Source organism: Chrysochloris asiatica, unplaced genomic scaffold, assembly GCF_000296735.1.
Source record: "Chrysochloris asiatica unplaced genomic scaffold, ChrAsi1.0 scaffold00005, whole genome shotgun sequence".
Taxonomy (NCBI): Eukaryota; Metazoa; Chordata; class Mammalia; order Afrosoricida; family Chrysochloridae; genus Chrysochloris; species Chrysochloris asiatica.
In genome coordinates this window covers 15,525,279-15,531,119 of record NW_006408523.1, presented here as the reverse complement: position 1 = coordinate 15,531,119, position 5,841 = coordinate 15,525,279, and positions in this window count along the sequence as shown.

Below are 5,841 nucleotides of genomic sequence, written 5' to 3'. Positions count from 1 at the left end.
CTTCTGAATCTGGCTTGAACCTCTGGAAGTTCTCTGTCAATGTATGCTTGCAGCCATTTCTGTATTACCTTTAGCAAAACTTTACTCACATGGGACATCAAAGAGATTGTCAGCTGATTTCTGCATTCAGTTGGGTCACCTCTCTTTGGAATGGGCACAAGTACAGATCTCTTCCAGTCAGTTGGGCAGATAGTTGTCTTACAAATTTCTTGGCAGAAATGAGTGAGTGCCTCCTGTGCTGCCTCACTTTCTTGAAAGTTTTCGATTTTCATTCCATCAATTCCTGGTGCCTTGTTCTTTGCCAGTTCCTTCAATGCACCTTGGACTTCCTCCTTCAATACCAAGATGATCCCTAGCTCCATGAAAAAGAAAAGATCCTTCTTCTATGAACCGAAGATTCCAATGAAATTACAGAATGTCAATATCCACCCTAGACAGTACTGAAATATCCAGTCCCTTCATACAGTGAATCCAATTAAAACTTCTTGAGGGTTGGTTTTCATACAGAGCAAGTATTCCTGAAGTAAGTAACCCCTACAGTGGTCACTAAGTTCTCAGGTATTACTTCTACACATGGCTGATGATTCAGTTGCTAACCCAAGGACTGGATATTCCGGTTCACCCAAAGGCACCTAGGAAGAAAAGTCTGGTGATCTACTTCTGAAAAATCATTCACTGAAAAGCCCTTGAAAGCCACTGTGAGTCTGAGTCAACGCATAGACAGGGAGTTTCTGGTTTATGCCTGAAAGAAGCTGTCCCAACAACTCATTCTATATTACCTTCTGTTCTCCACCTGGAGACTGTGACGTTGTACATCTGCACTGGACTGGGTGGGCATGCGATGAAGCTGCTCCACTTGGAATATCCACTTCTGTCTATCTGGAAGAGCAAGGCTGTCTTTTTAGTATATTTCACCAATGATCAGGTTTTTACAACTTGGAGTCTAATTGAGAGCAAAGCTTTTGCATAATGTTGAAGAAGTTGGAAACAAGATAGGTTAACCTTCTGCTATCAAGTTAAGTCTAACTCACAGCCACCCTATAGTGGGTTTCTAAAACTGCAAAGCTGTATGGGGAGGCAATGGCCTCCTCGTTCTCCCATAGAGTAGCTGGTGGGTTTGAACTGCCAACCTTGCGGTTAGTAGCCCGATACCTAACCCACAGCACCATTATTACTCCTTGTTGCTGCTGCTGTGGTTTTTAAGTGTCTCCAAGTCGGTTTTGACTCATAACGATCCTGCATAGGCTTTTTGAGGCTGTAAATCTTTGCCATCCGATCTATTTCAACTCACAGCATAGAGTAGAACTTCCTCATACTGTTTTCTTGGTTGTAGTCTTTACAGGAATGGCTCACCAGGTCTCTGTCCTGCAGAGCCTCTAGGTGGGTTCAAACCACCAACCTTTCAGTTAGCAGTCAAGCACTTATCTATTGTACCACCAGGGCCCCTGGGAAGGCAGATAGCCTGGCATGCAAGGGGCTGTTGGTTGGAAGTGGGCATTAACCATTCTGTCCCTCTGCTTGCTGACAAATCCCCACCTGGGGGAGATTATCCAATTGTCCATTTCTTCACAAAATCAGGTAGTAACAAAGGCTTGCGTTCAGAATCTGAGAGCTGAAGGAGACTTCAAGGTTCACCTCCAGCTGCTCCTTCTACAGGCGCAGAGCTAATTAATGGCAGAGCCGGAAATGGAAATCTCCTGCCCTGAAATCAGAAAGCCCTGATTCAAAATCAGGCTCATCACCCACTAGTTTTGTTACTGTCATCTCCCCTGAACTGCAGGTTTTCTTATATGTAAAACAAGAAAGACCATGTCTACTTTTTAGGGGTTCTTTGCAGGATACATCGTTTTACACTGCAGAGTGACTAGCAGGTTGTGAAGGTACAGGTTATTTTCTGGCCTGCTCCTCCTTTCATCACAGGATGAGTCAAAGCGCCGGAAGTCAGTGATTTCCTTCTAGCTTTGCCCCCAGCCCTGCTCTGCGTGCAGTCTGGTGCTGCCTTGGCTGATGCATGAGAACACAGGTCCCCGGGAGCTGAAGCGATGTCACCAGACAGACTGGCGCGGGTTGAGAGTTCGGCCCAGCAGAGGGCGCCAAAGCTCGCCAGCGCCGCCCGCCCGGACTTGTTTTGGAACAAGGAGCCTGGTACAAGTTCCGCTTCAGGCCTAATGAGCCCTTCTTGCATCGTGTTCTTTTCAATAGAAGCATTTTTCCTGTCTCATTTAAGTGAGGACACAGTGTTTTGGCCACTGATATGTGCCCACATGTTTTAGTGTTTGCTTTGTTTGGTTTGGTTGTGTTGGGAAGGATCATAATTACATTTATTAGGCGTGCTCTCTGTGCTAGGCACCTTATATATCTGTTTCTTAACGTAATCCTTTCAGCGCCCACTAAAGTCATTGTTTTTGTTAGCAATTTAGAGAAGATTACTATGTTATTCAGATAAGGGTTAGCAATTTGTTAGCTTCAAAACCTCTTTCTAACCATAGAAGGGTTGGGAGGAAAGGGGAGAGGTGGTTTTATTTTCTGTGTTATAGACAGACCCACCAACTCCTGGTTTGGCGCTGTAAAATCAACACTGGATTGAGAACCACAAGGTCGGCATTTCAAACCCACCAGCTGCCCCTCGGGAACCCTGTACAGGGTGGCTATAAGTCAGGACCTCTGGTAGCGTAGTGGTTACGAATCGGGCTGCGAACCTTAAGGTCAGCGGTTCGAAACTACCAGCTGCTCCGCGGGAGAAAGATAAGGCTTTCTACTCCCGTAAAGATTTACACCCTCGGAAACCCTGTACAGGGTCGCTATGGGTCGGAACCGACTCGACGGCACTTCACAACAACAACATAAGTCAGGACCAACTCAAAGGCACTTACAACCAAGACCTAAAGCAGCATAATCTGGAAAATACAAAGGAAAGCGCTTTTATTGAGAAGCAGGGCAATTTGAAAATTAGGAACCACAGGTCCAGAGGTTTCTGAACTAAGTGATCCAAGAGGAGACAGTTTGAGGCGTTTTTATAAAACACACAGACCATCAAGAAAAATTCAGTGATTGGTTGACATAAATAGCGGTTAGCAGCCTAATGCTTATTCTATAGTGCGGCACCAGGACTCTTGTTGTTAAGCACCATAGAGTCAGTTCTGACCTGTTTCTGAGAAGCAGCTTGTGGGTTTGAACCGCCCACCTTGTGGCTCACAGTTCAGCACTGCTCCTACAGCTCTACATAAGGAGTCCAGGATTCCTGTAAAGGTTACAATGGGGGATGACACATCTCATCTGAATGGCAAGAGATTTCCTTCCTTCCTTCCTTCCTTCCTTCCTTCCTTCCTTCCTTCCTCCCTCCCTCCCTCCCTCTCTCTCTCTCTTTCTTTCTTTCACAAAGTTATCATGAAATTGGGCACATCTGGCCAGGAACAGTGATGAGCCCCTCCCTAGTGACCAGGGAGTACTTGAATAATTCTGAAACTGATCTTGACCAGGCATCTGTTCTGAGAATTGTTTTGGACAGGTTTGAGCAAGATGCATTCTTAAGCAAGAAAAACTCTTAAACAACATTCTGCTCCAAAACTTGTTTCTGAAGAAATGTCCTCAGTGCACAGAGGAGAGACGACAGGCCTTGATGCAGAAGTTACTTTTGATGCAAAATAGAATTTTTGGCCTGAGACCTCTGCATAGCTACTATCTTGTGCTGGGAGCCCTACCTTTATTTTTGGGTGTGTTTACTCATAATGTTTCTGTCTCCCTTCTGTCCAATCGTATTTGACATTTCTTAACTGCGATATAAGCCAGGCACTTTTATTAATGCAGGGAACAGGAGACTGAAAGAAATGTAGCAGATTGTCTTATTAATTATGAAAGAATATGGACTAGTGGGCATGTTTGTTTACTCCCCTGAGCATGATATGGGAGGAGGAGGGGGCTGGGTAGATTCTGCTGCTTACAGCCAGGTGGGAGCTTGTTAGAAAGCAGACTCTCAGGCCCCACTTAGAACTACGGAGCCAGAACCTGTGCTTTCACAAGCTCCCCACGTGATCTGAACCCGGAAGCCAGAGACACCTTGCCCTGGAAGACTTCTTTCAAATATTTGGAGGACTAGCAATGTAGTCATCTGGTTGCTTAAGGGTTAGAGCTCTGGTAGCGTAGTGGTTACGAGTCAGGCTGCTAACAGCAAGGTCAGTAGTTCAAGACTACCACTGGAGAAAGATGAGGGTTTCTGCTCCTGTAAAGATTTGCAGCCTCAGAAACCCTATGCAGGGTCACTGTGAGTTGGAAGTGACTCCTCCGCACATCACCAACACTAACACCATTGTCTCTGGAATCCTGGTGTGGCGCTGTGGGTTAAGGTGATGGATTGCAAGATGGGTGGTTCAAGCTCACCAGTCACTCAATCCTAAGAAACCCTATGCAGGGTCCCTATGAATCTGAACCAACTTGACGGCACTTAACAACAACAACAACATTGTCTCTGTAGCTCAGGGGTTAGAACTCTGGTCTTGTAAATCAGGGCTTGTGGGTTCAATTCTTGCTGGGACCTGAGTCTGTCTTCTCATTTGAAGTCTTGATGGGGCATTGTAAGATATAAGCACTGGACTGCTAATCACAAGACTGGCAGTTCAAACCCACCAGCTGCTCCTTGGAAACCTTCTGCAGGGTCACTATGAGTCAGAACCGACTCCAAGGCACTTAACAACATTTGACAGAGTGGGTATATTTGTTTTACTTTGCTTTAAAAAAACAGTTTTAGGTTTAATTCGTGTCATACGCAAGGAGGTTACAACGTTGTATAAAGAGCGGGGCATTTGGAGATGGGCTTTAATTCCACATCTGACTGGCACGTCACTAGCCACCTGAACAAGGTGGTGCTGGAGGAAGCACTTCTCTTGGATTCTTCTTACCTGTGTCATGAGGTTCGAGCGCTCAGTGGACCCCAACATTCCAGTGAGCACGAGTCAGCACAGGATGTAAAGTAGCTGTGAGTGGGTACTGCCTGGGCAACACCTAACATCATTTCCTGAGAAGCTGATATCAGGCAGAACTGGGATTGTTGCCATTCAATGAGATAATGAATTCTATACATATTCATACATTTTAAAATACTGTACAAAGATCAGGCAGAAATGAGCAAAGAGCTGCAGTAAAATATATTACTGGTTACAATATTGTTGTTAAGTGCCGTCAAGTAGGTTCCAACTCACAGTGTCCCCGAATATTGTTTTCAAGGGTTGGTGGGTGAGTTTGAACCGCCAACCTTGTGATTAGCAGTCTAGTGTTTATCCTACCGTGCCACACCAGGTTATGATAAAAAAAAATGTGAAAAGACAGTTATGGTGACCCAAAGAAGGAAGTGGCCATTTTTAGCTGAGGTAAGGTGGGAAGAGCATCCAAATGAACAAGCCCCAAAGGTGAATAATGAAAATAGCATGTTAAACCTGGGGAGCCACACTGGGTGCCAGACCTATTCTAAGCATTGGATGTGCATTATCACATGTAATCCTCACAAAACCTAAAGTGGTGCACAGAATAACACCCGCCCCCAAGATGTCCACTCCCTAATCCCTGGAACATGTGAATCAATTACCTTATGTGCACAGTGGTTAAGCAGCCAGTGGCTAACCAAAATGTTGGCAGTTGGAACCTGCCAGCCACTCCTCAGGGAAAAGATTGCATCTTTATATACCCTGAGGCAGCAATTCTATTCTGTCCTAGAAGATCACTGTGAGTCACAGTCCCTAAAACCTTGAATCTAACTTAAGTGTGATGCATTCATGACCATCTCCAAACATACAAAACATGAAGCCATTGGAGTGGGGACTCATAACTGCATAAAACAGAAAGAAATTG